This window comes from Crocodylus porosus, unplaced genomic scaffold (assembly GCF_001723895.1).
Source record: "Crocodylus porosus isolate Cpor-Errol unplaced genomic scaffold, CroPor_comp1, whole genome shotgun sequence".
Lineage (NCBI taxonomy): Eukaryota > Metazoa > Chordata > Crocodylia > Crocodylidae > Crocodylus > Crocodylus porosus.
The window spans coordinates 839,993-853,607 of NW_017728897.1; the positions used below are offsets into that span (position 1 = coordinate 839,993).

General features: G+C 42.7%; 1 long non-coding RNA gene across 1 annotated transcript; it reads left to right on the plus strand.

The window, feature by feature from the left end:
* Positions 1-11,282: 11,282 nt before the first annotated feature.
* Positions 11,283-12,859, plus strand: LOC109324546. Its single transcript, XR_002104953.1, has 2 exons — positions 11,283-11,584; positions 11,717-12,859. It is a non-coding gene; the product is annotated as an uncharacterized LOC109324546 (long non-coding RNA).
* Positions 12,860-13,615: the final 756 nt, after the last annotated feature.

Genomic DNA, 13,615 nt, shown 5'->3' on the forward strand with positions numbered 1-13,615 from the left:
ATTCTTTGAGAAAAAGAAGCCATGAATAACTTCAACTGGCAAAATCATTCAAGGGTTCAAGATCTAAAAAGTGAAATAAATTATTTGTAACAAATGATTTGCTCAGCCCTACTGTTTACCCAGGAACACACTGTTAATGCTTAAATAATAATGAAATTTACATGACTTTAAAGGAGATAGGAATCTTATTTCATTGATTTTGCAGAGTGTTTTGGGTTTCACTTTATATCAGCGATGGTAATTATACTACAAATAAAGTGTAATTACAATGTGGTTAGGCTTTTGGTTATGTAATTACCACTAGTTCATATAACTGGAAGTTAATTATATTGGAAAAAATGCCTGTTACTACCCTTTGATTTCATACTTAATGCATGTTTTTAGAACTTGAACTGAATTACATTTACACTACAATCACTCTCAGCCATGGAGTAACGGCAAAACAACAAGGTACCTGTACTATAATGGTAGCGTGCTTACAATCTCTGTATTGTGAACAGTAATAGTCATAATGAAAGGTGGTCAGTTGAAAGTTCTGGAGGCAAGAGTCCATGCTAAGGCATACAGCATTTCTTTCTTCCCTGTCCCATCTCCCAACTAATACACACAATGATCTTCCTATAGAAACACCAAATTTAAGTGTGAATGCCCTCTACTTATTCCAAGATGACTAGTAGGTGCCACCTATTGGTCGGGACCTACCAAAATTGCAATTGCACGATTTATGGGAAAACTGATTTTGTGTGGGCTTTTGGCAGGCTCGCTGCAAATCCTCCCCCCCCAAAAAAATCTTACCAGAAACAGAGAAACCCTGCAGTCTTGGAACACGGGGGGGAAGGCAGAGGGTGGCGGAGATGTTGTGGGGTTGGGAGCAAGGGGCAGGGAAGAGGGTGGATGAAGTGGGGTGAGACAGATCTCAGCAGGAGGTGCTGAGGCTGCCATGTGGAAATCTGCAGGGAGGGGCAGGGCTCCACTCACAGGCAAGGATATACAGGCAGAGTATCGTGGCTCTGCCCTGGATCCAGACCATGCTAGTACCGTCACAAGATCCCAACCCCAGCCCTGCAGCAGTTCCCCATCCAGCCACACACTCTGCCGGCACTGCTGGGCTGGTCTCCATAGGAGACCCCAACCAGCTGCAGTGACATGGGCAGGTGCTGCTGAGAAATGGAGTCTGGCCATTGGCCAGATCTGCCATTTTGCCCTCCCATGCCCTACAGCAATGTAGCTTGTGATTAAGCAAGAACTCAGCTCAGACCATGGCATGGGCCAAATGATGTTACTCAATGTCCTGAAGTCAATGGGGCCTTCTCCTTTGAATAAGGGGAGCAATTTTGGTCCTGTCATGAAAAGAGTTTCAGTTTAAATAAGCAATCAATCTTTCTGTGGAAGATCTGTTTGCCATGTCCTTCAGTGCTAGCAAGTCTAATTGCTCAGGACTATTTTTTCCCACTTAACATCTATTCCTTTATTTTTAAGTGATAGCACACAACTTCATCTAAATAATAAAAACCACAAGATATACCACGGTTATTTGAAGATTCCAAATAGCCCCTTCTGTAGATCAGCGGATAAGAGATAATGGCCTCAGGCCTATATAAAACATGCATCACGCAGACAGCTTTAGTACTGTCCACTAGAGAGCAAAAGTCCACCTGAAGACAAAATGGAACGTTTTGCTGGCTCTCATGACAGAAGATGTACATGCCTGAGTAGAAGTATCCCTGCCATGTACTTTCAGGGGGTTGCAGCAAAGCGCACTCCCAAAATACTACGTTCCTGCTTTTAATTTCCAAGTCTATACTACTGCGTTTTCCACCTGCCTAACATATTTCATCTAAGCATATAAATATGTTTTAAAACAAAACCAAATACCACTTAATAATAGTACAAGTGTACCATCTTATATGTGCTGATCTGAAAACACGTCACTAAAGTGGTTTGTTGACATCATCCCCATTTCACAGACTGAAAAAAGAGGTATGGACGTGTTAAGTGACTTCCCCAAGTTACCCTGCATCCTGGTCGTAGAGGTAGGACTGTAACCAAGAAGCCAACCAGTAGATGACAGCCCTTTCCAAACTACTAACGGCTTTACATACATGATGGGAAAAAGGATAAAATACCCATAAGGAAATACGTTCTTGTTGAAAGGTCCCAAGAGGTTTTCAATTGACAAAGGGTACAACACCTTGACAGTGTCTATTTAAACAAAAGAAGTACAATGCACGTCTTCAACATTTCTCCACAGAGTTCAAGGAAGCAGAGGTCACCATATACTACACCTTTAAATAAAGTAGCTAAGATGAAGTGATGGTATCTAAAATGAAGACTGCCAGCTGCAGGAAGAATGGAAAGCTCTGTATATAGCAGTCTCTTGCCATCTAGTGGCTAAAAAACAACTGTGCCAAAGCCAGAGCAATGAACCTTAAGGGTCCCCCTTCCGGATAAAATTCTGCCGCTTTGGAAAGGATTAACTTCAAGCTACTAACCTGACACATTATTAGCTGCCTGTTGTTTATTTTAAAGCTAAAGAGGATTTTTATTGTTGACTGAAAAACGCATGCAAAGAGCACTTGGATCAGATATAAAGTTTATTTAATTAGTTTAAAAGATAGGAAAAGAAAGATTGGACTCCCAGCCCTCATGGTAAACAAAGGGTTGGTTTTGCAACTTCATGCATCAAATGTTGCTATCAAGGATGCATACTTTAATTGAAACTCTCTAAATGGTATTAATTTGATTTATATTAAGAAGCTAACTACAAGTTTGCCTTTGTTGTTGCCAGTTGCAATTCAATTTACATTCTCGCTCTTCTTCTCCTGTTACAGTTTACCAAGGGATGAAAGTGTTTAATGTAATTTATGCAATGCCAAGCACAAGGGCTCTGATAACTTGTTCCATAAGACAGACACTTTCTCTACATGCCAGCTCAGTTCACATGGGGGGCTGACAAGCTGGAAAAGGGAATTTCAGGATGAAATGAACCCTTTCTTTCAGCTCCCTGTTCAGACATCCACCTCTGGCTCATCACTTTTCCAGTGCCTGACATGTGAGCCTAGAGAAGTCTTTCACTTCAGTGTGCCTCAGCTTCCCAGGCTGTAAAATGGATAAAATGCATTGACTTGGCTATGTAAAGCAAGTCTCCAGGTGACTATACAGATACTAAACTTTATCAGAATTTTGAGCATTATTTAAAAAATGACAAGTTATCTCAAAAAGCCTCTAGTTTGAAAGCCTGCATGAAGGAATTGCAGGGGCTCCACACTTGCATGTCTAAGGGAAAAAAAAAATACAAGGAGGGAGAGATTTTCCAAAGTATTCACTCACTGCTCTTATTTAGGGACTTCGGTGAAGACTTCTGTTTTTTCACAAGCACTCATTTTACATGAAAATAGTGTGACTCCAGTTTGATAGGCACTGATGAATATCTTGACAGCAGCACCCAAAAACAGTGTCTTGCAAAGTCAGAAGACACTTTTGAAAGTCTGAACCACATCCAGAGTTTGGCCTTTTCAACAGAGCCTAACAGATTTAGATACCAAGTTCCCCTAAATCCTAGCTGACAACATCAGTCAAGGAGCATTTGTAAAGCTCTCTGCCTGACAACAAAGGCAGCATAATTGTGCAGACTAGCATGGACATTATTACCAGCATTTCTACCCTGCCTTTTGGGTGCTACTTGGAGAATTAGCAACCTGTAAACATGTAACATCATTTCAGAAAAAGGCTTCAGGCAAAAAAGTGATCAGTTGAGCATGATTCAACACCGGCAAGGTAGTGAGCACCTACAAATCTGGAGACTTCCTAGAAGGGTCAGCCTTTGATGCTGTTTGGCCTTTCAAACCTAATGCCAATAAAGGAATTCAACATCCTATACATAATATTTAAAGAGGGGAAAACCATTTCCCACTTCACCATTTCCTCAGACAATGAAGAGGATCATTTTCTGCCCTACTAGAAAGGACATTACACCATTAAATTATAAAAAATTAGTTTTGGACTATGGCTTTAGTGGTCCCACATGGTAGCTAAAACATCTATGTTATTAGACTGCAAAGCAGAAAGGGAATGATTCTGAACAACAAACAGCAGGACTGGTTCAGAAGATAATTATTACCCTTAACTCATTTCCAGTGCAGAACCAAACCAAAGAATGGGTCAGATTAGGACAGGGACTGGCCTAATCTATGGCCATGGGCAGCATCTAGCTTGTAAAACTATTGGCTCTAGCCCACAGACATGGGGTTTTGGTGGCATTCAGCAGTGAGGGCTTTGTCTGTGGGCGCACCCCTGTGCTGCTGCAAGGAGAAGTGGCAGCAGCAAATGGGTCCTAGCACTTGCCTCTCACCTGGCGTGGGTCATTCTGGCCTGTAGCTGGAAAAGGCTGCCTACCCCTGCATTAGGACATCATTGCTCACACTGATACTTCTGCAATTCCATTAATGACAATGAGCATACACACAGAGCAAGATGATGACCAGCATAATAAGCCATATTGGAATCTGTCTTTTATTTACTCCTGTTTTTTCTGAGATGGCCAGAATCTGGCTTTTTGACCTGAGCTGACCCTGCCACTAACTTGTTAATATAACCTTGGGTCACACATACCTGGTGATTTTGTTTGCCAGAGAAATTTGGATGTTTGGTTGGAACTCTTTCCCAGTTATCAGGGTATACAAGCGTCATCCTTGATTGATAAATTTGGAGAGATTTCTGAAATTATTTCAGAGGTTATGGAGTGCTGGTCTCTGGCTAAAGACATAACATAGCTGCACAGCCTTTTTAGTAGATAAAGAACTGTTAATATGACACCCAGAACATTTTTCTTTCTAACTCTAGTTAGTACTCATCTATGCACTGAAATATGACAGATCCTTTCACTTCCCTCCTAGCTAGTGTAACTGCAACTAACATCCTAAAACAGACATGGTCAAATCCTCAGCTGGTCTAAATAGAATATCTCCTTAACCTTTCACTGAAATAAGCCCCTCAAATGAGCTCTGCCACTTTACATCAGCTGAGGATCTGGTCCATAAATGTCTAATTCGGTTTTTACATCTATCAAACTCTTAAGTTTCAATTGTGTCTTGCACCAACAAGTTCCACGTATGGGAAAGTACCAGATATCTCACAAGAAAACTGCTGTGACAAGATTTCCAGATCAATTTTGCAGCTGTTCTAACAAGTACCCAAACTTTTATGCACTTCTCCTTGACTAAGCTGAATCACAAACCTTTTGAGGACCCACTTTATTGTAGTCCTCAAGCTTCTATCCAATCTGTGACAGCAGGCATTTAAAGATAAACATTTGGAGGCAAAGTGACTGTGGAGGTGAGCAGTGGGGCAGGAAAGGAACCCCAACAATATTTTTTCTGCTTTGTATCATTTAAAAAACTAGTATTCAGAGACTGAATGGAGCTCACCTGTCATTTTGTAAAGTACTGTAATTTCTCAGGAAAACACTTTGTGAAAAGTAAGCAATATATCGTGGGGCATAAGTATGTAACCATAGTTTCCCCCGCCATGCAAAACATCTGTGACCTTGCACAAAGGTCATCACTGCAGTAGTGTTTCTCTTTACTTTTAAAGAAATGTCAGGCCATTTTTTATACAAGACTTATGACAGGGTGCTGTTTATTGTATCACAAAGCTGCTATAACTCCAGTACGAGGAAACTGCTATTATTTGAAAAGTATATATCTTTCTGACCTGCAGTAAAGATGAAAATGAAGAAAGGTCTTTCTTGGAGAGTGCAAGTCAGAGTCTCTCTTAATAATGCCAGCATGTTGTCTGTAGTTAAAAACCAAATCATTATGCAGTGCCCTGGTCAAACTGATTAAAGATACGCTCTTAGGGTGCAATTTTCAGTGAGGCCTTTTGAAGCTACTGCCCAACTCCCACTGAAAGTCACTTATAATCAAGCATTGAGCTCCTATTTCCTCCTTGGAAATCTCAAAGTGCAGCCAAATCAACTGCCCATATACCTGCATTCCCCAACCACAAACTTGGAGACCTGAAATTTTGAACACAGATTTAGGCCCCCAAAATCATTTCATATCAAGGTGGACCAGTATTTTTTTCTTTTCCCAAAAATGGGGGAAAACACTGGAAAATTTTGGATAATTAACTAAACAAAATAAAAATCTCAGCCTAAATGCTCTTTTCCTTTTAATATTCAGCATGGAAAACACTTGCTGTTTTTCCTCTAACTCTTTGTTACTGAATCAGTGCTGCAGGGGAAAAATATTGTCAAGTGTGTCAGCTCTTGAATCAGAAGTAAAACTAAAATCATAACTAGTCGTGATCATTGAAGATTCTCTGGCACTTTTTGCAAGGGTAACCCCTGTATCCTAGCCAAATTCCAGCTCAAGTAAATACAACCAACCTACCTTCTTAACCACAGCATTCCCCTACAGCAATTTCAACTGCATATGAAATTATTCTATTACACAATTATAATAGGGCTCACAGACTCGTTAGAATGGAGAATCCTTTCTGCTTATGACCAACATACGTGTGTGTACTCAGTTCCTACTCCTCAACAGCATACAGTCCAAGGCACTGACCCTGCAACTAGTTCTGTGTTTATGTATAGAAGTAGTTTTAAGAACAGGGCCTAATTTAAAACTGCATAAAATAAGCAAGAAAATAAGAGGCAGAGAGGGAGAACAAGGTCCTATCCGGAGAGAGATAACAGGTAGTGCAGTATAGCTGTGTACTATTTAGCTGCTTCTACACGCCCAACAGTTGCACGCGAAGTGGTCACCTATATGGGGGCTGAGGTTTTGAGACAAAGTTAACATTTGGGAAACTGTAAGAGATAAGCAGTACTAATATTTTGCTCCTCTATTGTTATGTAGCTTGCATTCATGTGCCCATGAGAGAGGTGGCACCAGATTTTAAAATAAGTTTCAAATAATTCAGCTCCCATTTTGATACTTGAACAAGCCTCAAGATTCCAAAAAAGGATCCGACAGTCCCGTAAGAGACAGATTTTCAAAGACATGAAGTGTCTGCCGAGATGCACTAAAGTGCACTAGAATTCTCAAGTACAAAGTTTGGATGCATCTGAGATTTGGGTAGGTATAAACTGAACGGGGTAAAACAATCAGATTAGAAAGATGTCAACATTTCTTTTTAAATATAACTGTGTATCCTTTGCATCCATGCAACTACTCTAAAGAAAAAGTTAGTGTTTGGCAACTTTATGGCTCTGTAAAATAGCTTTCATTGGGACTTTCTGGTACCTGCGGTAGATCCTACATTAACTTCACAGCTATCAAGGTGGATAAGATTACATTGTTGTTGCATATATACTTTTTGCATAGAATTTTAAATAAATAATTTCTTCATAATGCCATCATTTAACATCAATGTTTTTAAATGAAAATGGAAGCTTGAATGCAATCAGCATATGCTATGCAGTCCATGGAGGGCAATTACTAATTTCCCAGTGGACACCTTTTCTTATGGTGACTGGCAGGGTTTTATTTATTTATTTTATTACTACTCATGCCTTTTATTTAAAGCACTGCTAGATGTCTGTATCTCAATACACCTGCTGTGCCAGTGATTGCACTGTGTTTAATGGCATAACTACCTCAAGAGAGCTTGACTAAGATTATGAAGGGAGTAGAAACACAACAGCTGTTGAGCCTGTACATTTCTGTGTTCCATCTGACGAAATGTTGTGTAATGGCTACATGGGCACACATGTCAAAATACATGGATTCTAACCTTGCTCGGCTATAACTTACTGTGTCACCTCAGGCAGGTAGTTTAACTTCCCTGTGCCCCCATTTCCACAACTGTAAAATGAAGCTAAATCTAAACTGCTTTTGTCCCATGCAATCCATGCATGTGGGCTCTCATCTCAAAATCTAAAACCAGATGAAAATCTGGGATACCAGAAGCTTTAACATGAGACTAAAAGGTCTGGTGCTGGCTGAAGCCAATGACCTTGTCCAGTGGTGCTCAACCTTTTTTGGATGGTGGGCCAGATGGGCAGTACCTGGTCCATCTGCAGGCCGGATCTGGCTGGTGGTCTCGAGGAAGTCATAGCCGAACCCCATCTGGTTGTGCGGCACAGGGAGGAGATGTCCTGGCAGATTCTCATCTAAAAATGAGAATATGAAGTACTGGGTTGTCATTAGAGACAGCTAGGGTTTGATCTGTTAGAGCCATAACCAAACACACCCACTTCTGAACCTGGACAGGGAGATTCAGGGGCTGGGTGCCATCCAAGCTGTACTGAGCCCCATGCTAAGTATTTTAATGCAAGTTACTCTTGGCACTATGACAATTAAAGGCTCTGTAACAAGAAGTTTCAGTGTGATCACTATTACCATGTTCTTCCCCAGGTGCTTTTCTGCTGCTTTCTTATGAATAGGAAGAATGACATCTACAAAAATTCTATTCCTTTAGGATAAATAAAGCTAGCATTTTGCATCTGAAACTACCCAAGGGTGGCCCTTGCATTAGTTTAGAGCTTCCATAAACTTCAACAGGGCAATGTATTGCACAAAGGTTCTACCCACTCTCACCCAGTGGCAGAATTGGACAGGATCTAGACTCCTCTAAGGTCCATGACTGCTTGTTGAACAGGACAAGGAAGAGGTAGATTTTAGGTTCAAATAAAACCTTGCAGAAAGCTGTAAAACAAAGAGGCATGGAAAATTTAAGAATTACTGAGGATGGTTAAGATGTGTCCAAATGGCTAGGAGAGCAACTTCAATTACCTTCTTGTAATTTTTGGACAAAACTTTATTAAAAAATAGCATTCCATTAGCTAGATGGTATCTAAGTGGTCTCATTGGACTCAAGGCTAGAGTACTTACTGAAGAGAGATCAAGGGTTAATTTCAGACACTGAACAATAACACAAGACTTTAAAAGACATAAAAAAGCTTCATCCATTTTTTTTCCCCCCCAAATTAAATCAAGAACATTCGTAATTAGTTTTTACACCGGAGACATCTAGTGGGAAATGAAAGAACTGAAAGAGCCATAAGTTGCCTTTGCTCTTTCATTAATATTTGCTCCCCAAAGCAGGTCAAATAAATCTAACTCACAGTTTGAAATGAGTAGCTTTAAAACTGATGTATTACTTTCTGTTCAGATTTATGCCACCCATTTTGGATAATTACTCCCAGTGCTTTTCCCCTATTGTATTGAAACCTTCTCCATAACAATGGAGCAAAGCTGGGTTCCTTGAGATCTCTTTTGCTTTTAATAACTTTCTATTTCACCCTCCCTTTTCTCACCCTCAAAGATTATTTCTAAGTTGGCAATTTACAGCAGTGGGATCTATGCAAAGAGACAACTCACACTCATGTATTAATTTATATTCTTTGTATGATGACAGATTGGGGATAGGCACTGTCCAAGTATAAACCAGAATCCAGGGCAGGAACCGTCTCTTATTAAAGCTCTGATCCTACATATTTATACACATGCTAGACTTTGCACACTGAGACTAATCCCATTGAAGCATATGCATAAAACCCTAATCCCACAAAGATTTATTAGCATGGCTAGAGTCATTCAAAAAGCACAGGAATTAAAATACTTGCATATGATGCTGCAGCATTGGGACATAAATAGGTAAGGGGCAGAAGTGGAAGCAGAGGTGTTGAGAGATAAAATGACTTGCTAAAGGTCACCCCGAGATTCAATGGGGATAGAAACCCTGGTCTCCTGAGTTTCAGTCAAGCATCTTGTAAAATCATACAGCTTGAGTGACTTCAGTGGGAAGATACTTTGGCAGGGATGTCCAGTTGCATGAGCTGGGAAATACACAGCAGTTAAAAACCACAGCGAGCCATGTGTGGGTCTGTACAGTGAGAAAAAACAAAAAATCAAGAAAAACCTTGCTAACCTTCACCAGCTCAAGGTTATTTCTAGATTGTGGTGGATGTTGATCAGCTAAAAAAGAAAAAGTGAAACTGACCTAAGTCAATGGTCAGGAGGCATAAAATGCTACATCATTATATCTTAAATGGATCCTGATCCCGCAAACAGACCCTGCCCACATGTAGAGAAGCTGGTGTAAATCCATGTAAGCATCCCAGTCCTCCTCCCTTGGGGATATGGGCACTGGATTGAGACCACAGGGCCTCACTGGATGCAGGCAAATTACAGGGCATGAGAAGGGGCAGGAACTCACTTCCATCAGTAATTTCACACTCCTTTTAAATGGGTGCAATTCAGTCATTTGTCCATCGCTTACACGAGAAGAGCAACAACTCTTCACCAAATCGAGTCACGAATTCCCGTTCCGCAGGACCAACCAGCTTCGGCCCCGATGAAGCTTAGGACCACGGCACCTTTTAATTTCTAGAGCTACAAAGCAAAACTGTTGCCGTAGCTGTGATGGTCCGGACATGTGAGAAAGGCTACCGGGGGGTGCGGTATTCTCTTTAATTGGACCAGCTCGGAGAGAGGTCAGACAAGGCCAGCTGTCAGGCACAAAGTGTCCTCCAGGGCTGGGCGCTCAGTGCCCAAAAAAATCTCGTCCACGAGCGGCTCATGAAGCAAGCCCGTTTCTGGTCCCGTGTGCTTCTGCACGGAAGCAGGAGGCGGACCTCGTGAGGCCTGCCCAGCAGCAGCAGGGTCTCCCTGCCCCGCCTGGCCCTGTCCTTACCCTGTGGCGGGGGGCGGCCTTGGCGCCGGTCCCGGCCCCCGCAGATGCTTGGGTTTCAGGGACGTGCCCGAGCAGAGCGGGTGTTTCATGACCTCCCCAGACCAGGACGGGGTGCGGTGCAGATCCGGCAGGGGTGGGCACCCCCGGCAAAACGGGCTTCTCGGCCCCGGATTTACCCCGCGCGCTACACGGGGCCGTTGGTGGAGGGACCCGGCCGTTGGAACCGTTGGTGACGCAGGTGCGAACGGCCGCACGGGGCAGGCGAGCAGCGGCTCCGGAGCCGCACGTGTGCGGGCAGCCCGCGCCGGCTCTTCCAGCCGCACGACGGCGGAGGGGTTATTTGTGAGCGCTGGTCCTTGACAACTCGTCCGGCTGCCTCCAGCTCAGGCTCCCTGAGTCTCTCACGGGTCCGGCTCTCGGGAGCTGCCCCGCTTTGTCCGGGGAGCCTGTTGTAACCCGGAGAGCCCAGCCCCGGCCGTCGGAAAGCGGAGCGGATCACACACGCCCCTGCCACCATCCTGTCCTGCCTCCAGAGACGGGAACCGGCGTTTCTAGGGAAGGACAGCGCTCTGCTCCGCTCTGCTGCCGGAGCTGCAGGCTTCCGCAGCGGTCATAACATGCAGTAGGTACCTCTGCTCACCGGGACTGGGTTCCAAGGATTTCATTTACATTTGAAGCTCTCAAGCACTGAATCCGACTCCAGACAAGGTCCTTTAAGTGAGACCTTGTTTGTGCAGAGCTTTGGGCAAAGAGGTGCCACAACAAACAGGCAACGTCCAGCGAGGTCACAGAGCAGGATAACCCCACGGCATAAAAGATGATCTGTCGCATACCTTCGCGGCTTCAGTCACACGCTCATCACCTAGGGCCAGCCACCATGGAAGGGTGGACCAGTGAAGATCATGACTCCTTTAAAGGAGTCATTGAAACTGGAAGCAAGGTACCCCAGTCTCTGACTCTTGGGGCTTACTCCATCCTCCCTGCACTGCCTATCACTGCTACTAGTGCTATTGACTTCTTCCTAGGCTGAGGTGTACTAACAGGTTGTTCTTTACCCGATTCCTTCCCACAGATGCCCATTCGGGACTCGGATATTGCTTTTCTTACCAACCAGTTGGGGGTGGGGAATTCTACTAAATGTTGGAAGATGAATCCTCCAAGAAGAGGGAAGATGCAACAAGAATAAAAAGTATTTTGGCTTCTCAAGACAGCCAGTAAAATGACACTGCTTGCTGATGAATACATTATTCCAATGGCATACTACAAGATGTCTCACACACTGAACAGTTCAAAGCATTTAACTGAGAACTTTCAAAATATTGTCTTACACAAGAGCTGGCATTTAGGAACTTCTCCATTCCAATTCCTACTTCCACACAGTGTTTCTGCAATCAACCACAACCTATTCAGGCATCACTTTCTCCTGTGTGAAATGGTTCTTTCCCATGTCACAGGGGACTTGTGAAAACTGATGGATGTCTGCAATGCAGTTGGAATATGAAAAGTGCTGGATTAGAGCTAGGTCCTATTGAACATCTCATATTACAGATGAATATAATCCCCAGTTCCCAGAAGTATGTGGAGGTGCTCCACAGATCAAGTAAAAAGACTGCCTTCCTCTTGAACAGTTTGCAGTTTTGATTCAGACACGTCATAAACGGACAAAATCAGAAGGAAGGAGAAGGAAAGACAAAGATACAACAGTACGATCATGCCATAGTGACATTCCTTAAATCATATGGCAGATCACTGGCAGATCCAGAAACAGACCCACAACAATCCTAGTCTTCTCTCCTCTAACTGTGATCCTGACTTCCAGTCCTCTGGGAGAATACAGCAAGTGTTCCCAGGGAGGACTGACTTGTACTCCTGTTTTCTAATTAACAGACCTCAGTAGTTCCGGCTGGAAAACTAAAGTTGTCCACAAGGCAGGCATAGCCCTTCCTATAGCAGGGAGATGCCTTCTTCCACTACCATCAGGCAACACCCCGTTTTCATTCCACAACGTAGAAGTAATCAAACCCTGGAAATGTTTTACCCATGATTCCTGAAATGCAGCCCAAAAAGACACCAATGCACGGGGCCCCTCGACTGCATGTGAGCCTGCCTGACTTGCCATCTGATGCGTTAGGATCGAATTAGATTCCAGAAAGAAGCTATTACCTCTCTTCATGTAAAAATCCATTCTTTCTTAATAAAGCATCTCAGGCATTAAGTTTCAGACTCAGTGTTTTCATGGATATACGGGTTATTTCCTAACCTAGCTATTACCAATGAATGCGGTGACATTAATATGAGTAAATGCAGGAAAAAGGATGAAATAAAACATATCCTATTGAAGGAAATGAGAGCTCCTTAAGAAAGAAAAACACACATAGGAAAGACGTAGGCATATCAGGATACAAATGGGACACTGGGGAGTGCTGGATTCCACAAGCATGATGTTATTGAAGTGTTTGATACCAGAGTAAGCACCTGCAGATATGAATTACATCCTTGTTCAGACCACTAACATTGGAGTACTGACATCTCAGGAAGTGCTTATGTTATATTTCAAATCCCGCTGCCAACTGCATAAATATCAAATAAATCAATCATAGATATAAAAGACATTATCTTAAGGACATTAAAAAGCTGAACAAGCCACCACTCTCATTTAAAAGCAGTGCCACCCTTAAATCATGTGGGTCTTTTCCATCAGTCACACCTCAACAGCATGCTGTTAATGCTCTTGAACATCAGACATTAACTGTTTCACTTCCATCTTTGTCTTTTTATTCCAAATTCATCTTTGGGTACTTTTCTGAATTTGCAGCCATGGATATAAACTTGTTTCATAAACTATGTCTCCTACAGCCTGTATGATAAACTATGATCTCCTTTTACAGACGAAGAAACCGAGGCAAGAGCTATTAAGTGACTGGTGTAAGGTCAGAGGTGTCTTTTGGAACTAGACACACAAGCCCAGAAC